The 16,166-nt window shown below is 30.6% G+C and overlaps 2 long non-coding RNA genes across 8 annotated transcripts; one reads left to right on the top strand and one right to left on the bottom strand.

Moving 5' to 3' along the window:
- Positions 1–2,062: 2,062 nt before the first annotated feature.
- On the bottom strand, positions 2,063–8,365 carry LOC139781835 (uncharacterized). 2 transcript variants are annotated; one of them, XR_011720702.1, is made up of 7 exons: positions 8,224–8,365; positions 7,946–8,136; positions 7,668–7,858; positions 7,387–7,580; positions 7,072–7,226; positions 6,005–6,173; positions 2,063–4,666 (listed from the first exon to the last, which is right to left on the bottom strand). It is a non-coding gene; the product is annotated as an uncharacterized lncRNA (long non-coding RNA). The 2 variants fall into 2 exon arrangements; XR_011720701.1 differs by lacking the exon at positions 6,005–6,173.
- Positions 8,293–16,061, top strand: LOC139781834 (uncharacterized). 6 transcript variants are annotated; one of them, XR_011720696.1, is made up of 6 exons: positions 8,293–8,386; positions 9,231–9,519; positions 9,649–9,979; positions 10,059–10,174; positions 11,463–11,663; positions 12,677–13,383. It is a non-coding gene; the product is annotated as an uncharacterized lncRNA (long non-coding RNA). The 6 variants fall into 6 exon arrangements; XR_011720698.1 differs by lacking the exon at positions 8,293–8,386 and adding an exon at positions 16,011–16,061 and having other exon boundaries at positions 8,931–9,519; positions 12,677–12,855; XR_011720700.1 differs by lacking the exon at positions 8,293–8,386 and having other exon boundaries at positions 8,931–9,519; positions 12,677–12,855; positions 13,176–13,383.
- The last annotated feature ends 105 nt before the right edge of the window (positions 16,062–16,166 follow it).

The raw sequence follows: 16,166 nt of genomic DNA, 5'->3' as shown, positions 1-16,166 counted from the left end.
CAGCATTTGTATTTAAATAAATATGTAGGTTTATAAACCAGAGCATATTGCAACGTATACAATATTTTATAATATAATTATATGTTATTGAATACTGTACAATTCAATTAGACCTTTTCATAATATTCTATATACTTCTATATACTTCTATAATCTATAATATTCCTTAATATTATATGCTCCTATTTTTATGGTATTCCATGATATTCTATTATCTTATTTCATGATATTCTATAACATTCTGTACTTTTACTGAATAATATTTTATAATATTATATTTTCCTATTCTATGATGGTCTATAATATTCTATTGTATTATTCAATGATATTCAATAAAACTTAAATCTCCTATTGCATGATATTACATGATATTCCAATCTCCTATTCTATGATATTCCATAATATTCTATTCTCATATTTAGATATTCAATAATATTCTGTTTTTCTATTCTATAATATTCCATAATATTCTATTCTTCTATTTTATAATATTCCATAAAATTCTATTCTTCTATTCTATGATATTCTACAATATTCTGTATTTGTACTGAAAAATATTCTATAATATTCTATTGTCTTATTCTATGATATTCAATAATACTCAAATCTCCTGTTCCATGATATTACATAAAAATTCTAATCTCCTATTCTATGATATTCCATAATATTCTATTCTCCTATATTCTATGATATTCTATAATATTCTGTACTTTTACTGAATAATATGCCATATTATTCTATTCTTCTATTCTATAATATTCTATAATACTATATCCTTCTATTCTATGGTATTCCATGATATTCTATTTTCCTATTCTATGATATTCTATAATATTCTGTATTTGAAGTAAATAATATTTTATAATATCTATTTTTCTATTCTATGATATTCTATAATATTCTGTACTTGTACTGAATACTATTCTATAATATTCTATTGTCCTATTCTATAATATTCAATAATACTCAAATCTCCTATTCCATGATATTACATAATATTCCAATATTCTATTCTATAATATTTCATAATATTCAATTCTCTGATATTTTATAATATTCTGTACCTCTACTTAATAATATGCCATAATATTCTATTCTCCTATTCTATAATATTCTATAATATTATATCCTCCTGTTCTATGATATTCTATAGTATTCTATTGTCCTATTCTATGATATTTTATAATATTCTGTACTTCTACTGAATAATATGGTATAATGTTATATAATATTATATCCTCCTATTCTATGATATTCCATGATATTCTATTTTCCTATTCTATGATATTCTATAATATTCTGTACTTGCATGTACTGAATAATATGTTATAATATTCTGTTTTCCTATTCTATATGGTATTCTTTAATATTCTGTATTTGTACTGAATAATATTATTTTATATTTTATTTTCCTATTTAAGATATTCTATTTGTACTTGTTTTAAATAATATTCTATAATATTATATACATATTATCCTATTCTATGATATTCAATAATAGATACTCAAATCTCCTATTCCATAATATTACATAATATTCCAATCTCTTATTCTGGGTGCATTCCGTTTCACGCATGATACGCATGATGCATCATTTATCCTTGTGTAACAGTTGGTGAACAACAAGAATAAATGATGCACTATGCACATTATGCATGAAACGGAATGCACCCTCTATGATATTGCATAATATTCTATTCTCCTATTGTGTAATATTCTATAATATTCTGTTCTTCCATTCTATAACATTCTATAATATTCTGTTCTCCTATTTGATGATATTCAATAATATTCTATTCTCCTCATCCTCCTCCACTTCTTCTCCTCTATTCTGTTCGTTAACTCCATACTTCTTCCTTTCCTTCCTTTCTCCTTCGCCCTATAATTTCCGCTAGTAATGTATATATGATTGCTTTGTTTCTTTTACTATGATACTGCTGGCTATACTCATGAAGCAATAATATTCATAGAAAATTAACTAAAAACGGTCACAAAAAAGTGTCTTATATATATAATTCCTATCTAAAAATTTAGAGGTAGGATAAATGAGTAAGTATCTGTGTCTTTTGTATTCTCTTTTATAAATATACATTCTTTAAATTATAAAAAGATACATTACATATAATATACTATAGCTATTGAATCTCAAACGTATTTGGCATGTGACAAAAATATGATATGTTTTCAATATTAATGTGTGCAACTTTCTTCTTAATAATATCTAAACTGAACCACTCTAAATCGAGCGACTTTGACACTACTTCTAAAATTGGATCAATTATTATATTTTCAATGCATAGTGGTTGCACAATATATACATATCCTAATATATAACATTTATTATTATACAAAACTATTTTAAATATTTGTACAATATTACCATATACATTTTCAAAAAATCTATCATCAGTTTTTCTAATTCTCTTGTCACTCGCTCTATATAAAACGTTTTCATGATACATACCATTAAAAACTTGTATATCATTCATATCAACGTTATCGTGAAATTTATTATTAATAAGCTGTTTAATATCTTCATCTACATTATTGTCCATGTCTAAAAGATACGAATTTGCACAGATTTTGGAGATGTTTTGCCTTAATATATAACTGTTGTTCAATAAATTTTTACAATAACTTGAAGAAATACTGTCACATGATCTCAATAATTTGCTTTCCAGTATAGTTTTTTGAATTAAACGTTTTGACATTTGCTTCAGAACACCTTTTGGGCCTGTCAATTTTTGTTTTAATACGAAAATTCCATTTTCGAATGGAAAAGTAGAAGTCATACAAAGTGGACCACTTTTATACACGTGATCAATTACATGTAGTAGAGCATGAGTATTGAAAGTCATGGCTGAAAGTCCGTAATACTGTTCGCAATTTCCAGTAAACCGAATAATATCTATTTTGCATTGTTCTAGATTTTTTACCGTTATATTTTCAGATAAAAGAATGTGTATTGAACGTACTAGTAATGCAAACGAACTTAGAAATTTTGTTCCTAATATTCCTAACAGACATGGAATGCTTGTATATAAGACCCAGGATCTCCATTCGCTTGCCTTCCATTTCCCAGCATTGAATGAACGAGGAGTTCGGTGAATTTCGCGAGGCAATCTAATGTTTAATAATCTTTTCTCAACTCTTTTTATGTCGTCCTTTGTGAGATGTAATTCATCTTTTCCATTCGCAGTCCAAATTTTCGTCCACAAAGCACAAACCGTACCGAGTAAAAAAGTGTGCATATAATCGTATGCAAACCCCCATACGCAATCAAAATTATGCAGATTAGTAATTTCTGCGTATCCTTTAACGCCCATTATGAATCTGTTTGCTTCTTCTGCTTGCAACATATCTTGAATAAAAGTATCGTGATTCCTTAAAGGAGAATCATCGTCTTCAAAAGGATACCGCATAGCACCATTTTCGTATTTTCCAAAATGATAACACCAACTACACCCGTAATAACCATTAAATTGCAAACGATTTTGCATAACAGGTCGTGCTACTGAATCTACTGTTGCGCATAGAGGTTTCAATACGAAGGTAATCTCTTCATTGTTAGACATTTTTATTGTAACTCCATTTTGCATTAAATCTCTCAATTGATCAATAAATACCTTCATGTACAAATTCATAAATTTTGGACTTGGTTCAGATGTCGTCATCCACATTGCTGCAAGCAAAATGTACCTAAACCGTACTCGAGGCGGTAATTCATTTATTATAATTTGAATAGGCCATATACCACTCTTACTGCTTTTAGAGATCGGTGCACCGTCAGAGTTAAAGTTAAAAGTTAATAAGACAGTATTTTGTTGTACATTGTAATATAAATTTTTATACAGCTGTCCATCGTACACATCTTTTATAGTATCTATATTTTTTTTCTTTAATCTATTCTTAATAACAGTTATATTTTCTAATAACATTTTGCGTGCAGTTGCATTTTCTAATAGTGTCATTAATTGAAATTTCACGTCTATACTTAAAAAATAATTCGTTGCATTAGTACTTATTTTATAACTTGTTTGGCATTTTTCACAAATACGTTGAGTATTTGACAACAAATCTGTTTGTATAAATTTTCCTAATAGACAGTTGCATTTCGTACAATAAAAGACATACTGATATATATTTTCTGGAGGATCTAAACGTTTACTTATCATATATTTTGAAAAATTAATATTTTTTAATTCTGGGTCTGCCCAAGTTTTAACCATGTCAAATAAAGCATATCTCCCTTCATCAGACACATTGAATCGCACGCAATATGTATGAATCATTAGAATAACCTCTGAAACTGTTGTTTGCGAGCCTTGAAACATCACAGTCTTGTCTTGTATGTTTTCGTCTTCGTTTATACTTGTATTATTAAAATTATGTTCAAAAGCTCCTATAGTCGCATCATTCTCGCTTAGTTCATTATCATTTTGATTTTGTTTAACATCAATATCGTCATTTTCGTTACAATTTTGTTTTCCATCGTTATCATATTCAATTAAATTATGTTCATTACTTTCATCCTCACCAGTTTTAAAAAAACGTACATCTAGATTTCTTGATTGTTCACGATCACCTTTTCTCGCTGTTCCACAATTAGATTTCAAAGAGAATGTTGGAGGTAAAACTTGTTGTAATGATTTTTCATTTTGTTTTCCTAAAAAAATAATACTTTGTCAATAAAAATATTTAATTTTGAGAATAAACATAAAATACTACTTTTTACTAGAAACCCGGATGTTCTGCTTATAACATTTCAGTGATTATAACATTTTAAAAAGGAATTTTAACATTATAACTATACATAATTTTTTTTAATATGTTCCAAGACGAACACTTTCTTTGCAATGTACATAAAATATTAATCTTATTTTCATTAAAAGTCGATCGTAAATAAAAACAATATGTAGAAAATGTAAAACGTTTTAAAAACTTATTGTAATGAACGTTCACAAAGTTAAAAACAAATTAGAAATTTGCACTTGGCATCCTCATCAAATTAAAATTGTGCAAATTAGAAATTTGCATTTGGCTTCCTCATCAAATTGAGATGTGGAAATTTGCACATAGCAAAGTCACAATTTTGAAGTGAGAGAGTAGGAAATTAGCAAATTGAATCTACAACGTATTGCTACGCGCTCAAAGCTCCTCTATGAGGAATCTTATATTTTATCAAATGCATAATTTTTAGTTTGGCTTCCTCATAGAGGAAGCTTTTCGCGCGTAGCAATACGTTGTAGATTCAATTTGCTAATTTCCTACTCTCTCACTTGAAAATTGTGACTTTGCTATGTGCAAATATCCACATCTCAATTTGATAAGGAAGCCAAGTGCAAATTTCTAATTTGCACAATTTTAATTTGATGAGGAAGCCAAGTGCAAATTTCTAATTTGCACAATTTTTTTTCAAATTTTTTAAAAATTAGGGACCTTTGATCGCGTATAAAGCTGGGTCTAATCAACCAAATCTTAAAGAATTATATATGAAATAGGGGTAGAAAAGACTGAAGAATATAATAAAATTAGAAATAGATCGATATCTTCAAATTTGCGGAAGTTAGAACAACCACAAACATTTCTACCAAAATTCTAAATTTTATTAAAAAAGAACCGCTTTACCGATCATCACCAAATTCAATCCCAACCTTCCTTACATGATACTCTATCGATTAGAAAAAAAACATCCCGATATCTAAAAAATTACGGAAGTTATACCACAAACAAAAAAAAAGATACACACACACACACATACATACACACAGACATTTTGTTCAAACGTGATTTTTCGACGTTTTAGAACATAAGCAACACATTGGCATCGAAAACTCAAAAAACAATTTTTACTTCAGTCTTTTCTACCCCTATTTCATATATAATTCTTTTAAATTAGGGTTGATTAGACTTAACTTTATATGCGATCAAAGGTCCATATACGAAATTTATGAAAACAAAGCTTCCTCTATGAGGAAGCAAAATAAGGAAAAAACAACTCTACCGATCAAAAAGCTAAAATATATGATATCAATACTGGAATTGGGAATATACACTCGTCCCTCGATTTACGCGGAATATTCGTTCCACGTAAGTTTTTTTTACGACGTTGAGAATTGTGTAAATGAAGTCTGCCAGTACATTAAACTGAGACCGCGTAAATATAGTACCACCTAAAAAAAAACCGTGTATAAAAAGTACTGTGTAAATCGAGGGACGAGTACGTGTATATGATTGCATAATTATTGTTATACATTTTCCCCATTTCAGAACTGCAAAACTTTTATTCAAGAGCAATAATATTTTGGTTTAAAATAAAACAGTTTACTTCAATATATGATATGACGTGGAAATTCTTCTCTTTGTTTAATAAATCTAGAATGTATGTTATTTTGCAATTAGTCTTGATATATTTTTCTAATCGTTTATTCTAATGTCGTAGTAAGAATTAACATTTACATAGCTAGCAAACTGTTAAATCGAAGGGTTTATTAATTCAGAATAATCATAACTTTCCTGATTCATCATTGATGTTACAATAACAATTTACAGATTTTTTATTCTAATCTATAAGATAGCATATCGGAAGAACCAGAGATTTCCACGTAGAAACAGTGCCAAAAACAAAAAATACCATAGTTTTATGATGTAATAATGCTGCACAGAGAGAATTTTTTGTTATATTTTACCCTTAAATTCACTACAAACTTGAGACAACTTGGCAACCAAAGAATTTTTAAAATATACAAAATACATTTTACAAACAATCTGATAAAAATTACCAAGCAGATTGGTAAATTTTTAAAAATTATTTAAATTTCCTAGATATATTTTAGTAAAATTAATCAAACATATTTTATATTTTAATGTAATAGATATTAATATTTTTTATTATGATAGATATTAATCAGAATAGCTCGCATAAAATTCTTGGTGGTACATGTTGTCCCACAACTACCATGATTTCAGGGTAAATTTTAAGAGAAAATTCTCTCCGTGTGTTAATATTATTAGCATTACTTGAAATGAGGAAAATGATTGGTTATTTTACTTTTTTATTTTTACTCGTACCATATTTTGACCATCGTGTCAAAGTTTGTCGACTCACTGTAGGAATACTATTACGATCCAAGAGAAGCTTATTATATCTCCTACGCTTTCTCGACGATGAGTAACTATTATCATCACTGCTGCTCATTTTAAATAAAATATGATCATCCAGCTATCTACAAGAGAACAAATATATTAATTGTAATAAAAAATGTATCAAAAAATTATGGCTATTGTAAAATCTGTATTAGAATCATCTATTTTATTGGAGTCAATCATGATTTTTACTGTTGAAAGTTTAATAAATCTATATATATATATATAAGCAAAGCTAACCTCATATATTTGTGTACATGCACGCACTTTACGCAACACAGCCTATATGTGTGAGACCCGGATCTTCATGGATATTGCCACGGTATTGTGAAGAAAGACAACAACGTTTTGATCCGCACAGCTTTCGTAGAGACTGCGATTCGTTATTTACATACTGTATTCGTCGAGATATGCGGACTTCTCAGGACTGCGATCTGTTATTTACATAATAATCATCTATTTTATTGGAGTCAATCATGATTTTTACTTTTGAAAGTTTAATAAATCTAAGCAAAGCTAACCTCATATATTTGTGTACATGCACGCACTTTGCGCAACACAGCCTATATGTGTGAGACCCGGATCTTCATGGATATTGCCACGGTATTGTAAAGAAAGGCAACGTTGTGATCCGCACAGCTTTCGTAGAGACTGCGATCCGTTATTTACATACTGTATTCGTCGAGATATGCGGACTTCTCAGGACTGCGATCTGTTATTTACATAATAATCATCTATTTTATTGGAGTCAATCATGATTTTTACTTTTGAAAGTTTAATAAATCTAAGCAAAGCTAACCTCATATATTTGTGTACATGCACGCACTTTGCGCAACACAGCCTATATGTGTGAGACCCGGATCTTCATGGATATTGCCACGGTATTGTAAAGAAAGGCAACGTTTTGATCCGCACAGCTTTCGTAGAGACTGCGATCCGTTATTTACATACTGTATTCGTCGAGATATGCGGACTTCTCAGGACTGCGATCTGTTATTTACATAATAATCATCTATTTTATTGGAGTCAATCATGATTTTTACTTTTGAAAGTTTAATAAATCTAAGCAAAGCTAACCTCATATATTTGTGTACATGCACGCACTTTGCGCAACACAGCCTATATGTGTGAGACCCGGATCTTCATGGATATTGCCACGGTATTGTAAAGAAAGGCAACGTTTTGATCCGCACAGCTTTCGTGGAGACTGCGATCCGTTATATGGCTAGATTTCTTCGGGGTGAGAATACGGAAGAGGTATTAATAAGGTAAACTGAGAGCCTGAGAATGCTTTCGCAGAGGGACCGTGTAATGCCGTGTATTTGATCCGATCCCCGATGTGAGACCCACGTATATGTGTTGTTTCAATTTGATGCTCGCAATGGCGGGATATTCGGGCGCTGCCTCGAAGACGACGGGGAACGACGCGACGAAGGATACAACTTCCACCGGAACTGGCGTCGCGACGCTACGCTGCGACTATAACGTACGCGTAAAAAAAACTCGGAAATTCGACGTGCCGACGCGCGGAAGCGGGAATGCCGTCGGCACGATTTTTCGACGACCGTGTTACCTCTTCCGCTCGCAACGCGTATCTTGAGCTACGACGACGACGACGACGCGGAGCGCGAAAAATAGTGGTCAGTCGCGCATGAGCTCTCTTTCCCCGACTCTACCGACGACCGACGGGCGACGTAACGACAATTCGTGTCGCGCGTTGTATGTACGACTGTCTTGTCACCGGCCGACTGACTTGACCGTTCGAGAGGTCGAGGCGGTCGAGCCGTCGCGCGAGACCGAAACACGTGTACACTGAGTGTACGTGAGCGCCTCTATGTGTACGTAGACGGACCGCTGCCGCGCTGGTCGTATTTCCCGCGACATCTCTGTCCGCATCTCCCGCCATTGCGAGCATCAAATTGAAACAACACATATACGTGGGTCTCACATCGAGGATCGGATCAAATACACGGCATTACACGGTCCCTCTGCGAAAGCATTCTCAGGCTGAGAATCTCAGGCTCTCAGTTCACCTCATTAATACCTCTTCCGTATTCTCACCCCGAAGAAATCTGGCCATATAGACCTCTACCTTCGTCCGAAGGCAGCTGGAGCCATATAAGGAAGAAAAAAAGAAGTCCGCATATCTCGACGAACATAGTATTATGTAAATAACGGATCGCAGTCCTGAGAAGTCCGCATATCTCGACGAATACAGTATGTATAAATAACGGATCGCAGTCTACGAAAGCTGTGCGGATCAAAACGTTGTTGTCTTTCTTTACAATACCGTGGTAATAATCCATGAAGATCAGGGCCTCACACATATAGGCTGTGTTGCGCAAAGTGCGTGCATGTACACAAATATATGAGGTTAGCTTTGCTTATATATATATATATATATATATATATATATATATATATATATAGATTTATTAAACTTTCAACAGTAAAAATCATGATTGACTCCAATAAAATAGATGATTATTATATAAATAACAGATCGCAGTCCTGAGAAGTCCGCATATCTCGACGTACATAGTATGTAAATAACGGATTGCAGTAACGATCTCTACGAAAGCTGAGGATCAAAACGCTGCGCAGAGTAAATTATTATACCGGCAAAAACACGTGGCAAAATCGTTCTAATTATTCAACATGTTCGTGTACGTCAAGTTTGAAGATGGATTAAAGGAGGCTATTAGTGCAGATAAAATAGGAAATTTTGATATAAAAAACATCGATTTTGAGAAAAAATATAAAATAAAGTAGGACGACGGTAACTATTATAGCGGTATTATTGGAAAAATACAGGGGAAAGCAATTTGTGCAGGTAATATTTCTAAAAAATTGTATTACAGTAGAGAAATCACAGAGGTAAGTTAAATTTTAATGCAATTTTATCTCAATAGAATCAAAAGAAGAGGTAGAAGAGAAAACAAAAGGCAAAAGAGTAGAATTTTCACCGTTGACTCTGTGTGATACTGCAACAGATTTCGAGACAGATTCAGAACTTGAACGACCGCATGTAAGTTTTGTTTCCTTTGTAATATATGTAATATCTATTTGAAAGTATTGCAAGCGTTTATTGTTTCTTATATATACCGTTTAGTCTAAACTGGTTTCTTTATGGTAAAATTTCAACTTTGTCTAATGTAGATTGAGCTTAATTGAGACAACTGAGTTGATTTAGCTTTATAAAGGCATATTTAACATTCATTTTGCATTCAAAATATGGTCTTTGTTCTCATTATCAATTTGATCATTTTACGAATAAATTTTTAGATTATATACTACAAACATAAAAAATTACCTAATATTATGTTAACTGCTAAAAGTATAACCAAATCTGCGAGTCTTTAGCAGTTTATAAACATTGCTATTTATACCATTGCTTATATAGCGATTATGAATGATTAGTAAAAAAATGATTAATATTCTGATAGGTGTAGTATGTGTACAATTCATAATTCAAGAATTATGATTTATATAACAATGTAACGTTTAAATAAATTCACTTTGGAGGTGTTTGCATGTTTTATAATGGCAACACTTTTGGCAGTTAACATAATATTAGCTAATTTCTTATTTCTAGCAGTAATATGTAACACATGACAAATTCGACTGGATGCATTAGTGCGCATCAACGCACACTAAGGCCGGTATCATTTTAGTTCCGTCTTCATAAGTTATATGGATAATTATTTTATTAGCTATGTAGCATCAATAGCTGAGAATAACTGCATAAAATGATAATTAATGACAGACTGTTGTTAAACTTATTAATAAATACAACAGTATTTGATACCTAATTATTATTCTTATGTTCATATTATGCAATCTGTACTAATTTAGAGAAGTAAAATATTAATAAATTCAAATGTGAATAATAATGTTACTATAAAGTTTGTAGATAGCAAAATACTATAAAGTTTGTAGATAGGTTATAATACGTGGCATTTAGTCTACTAAAAATTATATAAAGGATACATAAAATTTTACATAAACTCACATACGTATTTATTTATATTTTGTACATTATATTTTTTTATATAGTCGCCGGCAGAATATTTGTTAAATTTTTTTTATGATTTGCCAAATGGAAAAAATCACGAGACAACTGATGTCTTCCTGCGAATAGACCAGTCGCGATTTTTGTGAGAGAAAGTGTGACAAATATTCTGTATCTTTCATATAATTTTCAGTACGGTATTTGATATTTTTCTCATAAAACTGATTACACATATGAAGAAAATAATTAAAAAAGAATGGCTGATAACCGATAAATTTGCACAAATAATACATTTTTTGTTTAGAACTCGAAAGGTGACGCAAATCTAAAAGAAAGAATAGAGACAAAAATTGTAAAAATAAAAAAAAATGGGAATAAAAATGAAAATACTGATAAAAAATTGGATGAAAATAGAACATATGGAAAAGATAAGAAAGAAAGTACATGTAACAAAGAAAATAAAACTATTACAAAAAATCGTACTTTAAAGACTGATACAAAAAAAGTAAGTATGAACTGGGTATATTTCTGTATATGAATACAATGTCTTGTAATAAGTATGATTTTGCTCATAAACAGGTACAGCGCATTAAACTAAACAGAAAAGTTTTCTACTGTTTTGCGAGTTTTACAATATAGTTGTCAAAAATTTATTCAGAAAGACCAAGGAATAAGTGCGCGGCAAGATGGTAAGAAGAGTGCTATGAGTAGGGACACGGTTCTAAAAACACAATACCGAATCCTTTTTCAAAAACAAGGTTGGGTTTATTTATTACTGTACCACCATATAAGAGAGCAGGAGAGGAGGTTTCATCTATATTTGCCGTTTTGGAGAAATTACTAACAAATGAAACTTTTTTCGAAGAAGTTCTAGACTGCGTTCCTACAGCCAATGTCTCTGTTCAAAACTGTCCTATTATCTTGTCGCGCGAAATACGCACTTATTAGGTTCTTATGCAGGATTCGCACTGCATCTGACATCCGACGTTCGATATGCATCGCAATAAAAAAAATTCGTTTTCTGGAAACAAAAATATTGCTAGCTAGGAACTCCAGAAATAAGGGACTTCTACTGGATATTGCGGATCGTCGGATGTCGGATGCAGTGTGAATTCTGCATTATTTAATTAATGTTTTAATAATTGCTGCAAAATTTGCAAGACAGTAGTGTTTTCTGTTTATTTTAATGCGCCTACCTATTCATGAGCAATATCGTGGTTATAAAACACCCTGTATATGTATACTTGTATATCTATGTACATGTGTGTATATTTTTGTGCATGCGCGCGTATATGTGTTTGGGATTTATCAATTTCTAATTGTAAGTATTACAATTACAGTTATTGCAACTTCAGTTTTTGCAATTACAATATTGAAATTACATTTTTTAGAAAAATAGATAAAAACACTACATTACAATCTTAAACACAAAAAATGTGGCGATCCAACCTAAAACCCAAACCTAATTTTTGTCAAAACCATGAAAGCGTACAATAACAAATTCTCTCTTTTTTTAAGAACTATCATATGATAAAGAACCCAGTCAAGTCTGACAAATTAGTTACTACAAGCAAAACAGATCCGACTCCAAAAAGAAGTGCACCTTTAGCTGAAATAAAAGGAAAGCAAAGTAACAATGACTTTTTGAATAATAAAAAAAAAAAATTCATGTAACGGAAGAAATCGGAGAATCCGTAGTGAGTAACGCTAATTCTACTACTATTATTTATTCCTACTAGAACAATACAGACGCACGCTACGCGATGTAGTAACGATAATAATCATTATTTATTTATTATTTTTACAATTTATTTATATCTATATATTTCACACAGCAATATATTATTATAATGTTTCTATTGCTTCCTCATAGAGGAAGCTTTGTGATGGTAAAAAAAAATTTTTTCGAGATTTTAAAGGAAATAGATTTAAGCGTCGTCTACAATGGCAGCAAGAGTAAGGATTAAGCAGGATTAAGGCTGTAAGACGTCGAAGTAAGCTGAATGTTTCCGGATAGTAGGACGTAGAGTAAGGCCGTAAGTGAAATGGTTGAATTCCATTTCCTACGGTCTACTCCCTTACTCTCAGCCAATGAGAGCTCGACATTAACGAAAGCGCGCGTGAGAACAACCGGTGCTGTTGTGTGCTAACCTGCCTGCAAATATGTCGGACACGGAATCCGTTTTTGAAGAAGACAGCATTGACCGAGAGCTAATTGCCGTGGTCCGAGTTAAGTTTTTGTATGATAAGACTGAAAAGTTGTACGCCTCCAGAAGTAAAGAAAATCCAGTTGGCGCGAGACTGCACTAGAAGGGGATTTTCATATTTTGAAAAGCGTTTTTACGCTATAGCTTTCTAATATTTAGGTATTGTATCTATTTCTAATTCTATTATATTTTGTCAATTTTTTCTACAATATTTCATATAAAGTTCTTTAAAATTTAATTAATACTTTGGTGAATTATATAAATTCAGTGAAACTTGGTGTTTTTTTTAACAGAAATGTAATCTTTATTATTAACAATTTTATGAAACGATTATACTTGTCAGTCTTTGCTACCCCTATTTCGGAGATAAGCGTTAAGAAAGTTCTGGAGAAAGTTATTAGTTACCAATTTCTGTAAAAGGAACAGCCAAGTTTACTGAAATTTCTATAATTCAAGAACTGATTAATTAAATTTTAAAGAATTATATATGAAATAGGGGTAGAAAAAATTGAAGAATATAAGAGAATTAATAAAATTGCTAATAATAAAGAGGTTACCGATTTCTGTTTAAAAAAATCTACGTGATTGCTCTAATTTCCGCAAATTTTGAGATATCAAGCCAAATACAACACCAATCTATCTTTAATGATACTCTATTCATAAAAAAAAGTGTGCAAGTAGAAACTTGCACATTGCTTCCTCATAGTTTTTAAATGTGCAAGTAGAAACTTGTACATTGTTTCCTCATAGTTTTTAAGTGTGCAAGTGGAACTTGTATATTGCTTTCTCATAGTTTTTAAGTGTGCAAGTGGAAACTTGTACATTGCTTTCTCATAGTTTTTAAGTGTGCAAGTAGAAATGTTTAAGTAAGCAAGTAGAAACTTGCACATTGCTTTCTTATAGTTTTTAAGTGTTCAAGTAGAAACCTATACATTGCTTCCTCTATGAGCAAGCCTGTTTTTTTATGCATAATTATTAGTAGATATTTATTAATTTGGCTTCCTCATAGAGGAAGCAATGTACAGGTTTCTACTTGCACACTTAAAAACTATAAGAAAGCAATGTGCAAGTTTCTACTTGCTTACTTAAAAAAGTTTCTACTTGCACACTTAAAAACTATGAGAAAGCAATGTACAAGTTTCCACTTGCACACTTAAAAACTATGAGAAAGCAATGTACAAGTTCCACTTGCACACTTAAAAACTATGAGGAAAGCAATGTACAAGTTTCTACTTGCACATTTTTTTTAAATACTATTGTGAATAGTATTTAAATACGGTTTACTCAAGCATGTACCTACATAATTACGCAAATGTTACAAAGTAATAAAAAATTTACAATTTTATTTTAACAGAGCATTTTTTTTATATTGTATATAACATTTATGTAATTATAAAATTTAATTCTAATAATCATTCTTTATTATTTTACAATTTATTTATGCATATACTTTACGCAGCAATATATTTTAATGTTTCTGTACTTTGACTTGGTTTTACGCCATCTGATTGATTTTATTTTGGATATTTCGTTGAAATATATCTTGGAATTATACTAAATAGTTCCAAAAATATATAAAAACAGTTTTAACTTTTTGTTTTAATTTTTCTGATATTTCCTGTTATGTGAAAAAGTTGTCAAAAAACCAAAAATACGCAAAGTTTTGCACGGTACTGTATATGTATAAAGAAATTGTAAAAATAATAAAAAACAATGATTATCAGATTTAAATTTTATAATTATATAATACATAAATATTATATATACAATATAAAAATGCTCCGTTAGAATAGAATTTTAAAATTATTGCTTTGTAACATTTGCGTAATTGTGTACATGCCTCAGCAAACCGTAGTTGATTTCATATCATTCACAATGCATATTGCTTTAATCGCTAAGAGCATTTCCACTGGCGGTCTCTCCAACGCTTCTACCTCCGTAATGACAATCTCACCTCTACTAAATAATAATAAAATTAATAATAGTAAGTTATTAAAAAAACAGAATACAGAAACATTTTAAAATAACATATTACTGTGTGACATATATGTATAAATAAATTGTAAAAATTATTAAAAAGCATGATTATTATAGATTTGAATTTTATAATTATAATTACCTACATAAATATTATACAATATAAAAAATTTTAAAATTATTACTTGTGACATTTGCGTAATTGTGTACATACCTGACAAACGTTATATATATATAATATTTGATTACATTATTCACGTACATCCTATAAAGGAGTGCACTTGTAGTACTGGATCAGTGCATTAAAGGCGGGGTCCTACTGTGGATATAGGCTGCTTTAATTCCTTTTAGTGACACAAGTCGACACAAGTGTCGTTCTGTCTTGTTATTCATTGAATGCCAAGAAGGATAGAACGATGTTTGTGTCGACTTGTGTAACTAAAAGGAAAGCAGCCATAATGACATATTTCAAAAAGAAAGATAAAAAAAGCACCAAGTGTAAACGCTCCCCGCCTAAAAAAATTAAAATATAAAACTGAAATATCATTGTTAAACTTGTATTTTACAACTTAAGATATTAATATTATAATAAAATATTAAATGTAATACATAGTAATTCTTATTCTTTTAAAAATGACTGCAACAATAAAATAATTTTTAATTATTAGAATTGTCCAGCTCAAAAGAAAGATCATAATGGAAGTGATATGGAAAAGAAAGTATGTATTTCAGTGAAATGAAAAGTAAGTACATGAATAAGTTGATGTTTATACATATGTGTTATATACAGATGAAAAGCTGCAGAAAGAAAAAGAATATTGCGT

This window comes from Temnothorax nylanderi, unplaced genomic scaffold (genome assembly GCF_030848795.1).
Source record: "Temnothorax nylanderi isolate EJ_2023f unplaced genomic scaffold, tnyl_v1.0 TNYL_tig0367_pilon, whole genome shotgun sequence".
Lineage (NCBI taxonomy): Eukaryota > Metazoa > Arthropoda > Insecta > Hymenoptera > Formicidae > Temnothorax > Temnothorax nylanderi.
Note: the sequence above shows the minus strand (reverse complement) of the source record. Positions and strands in the feature narration are given on the sequence as shown.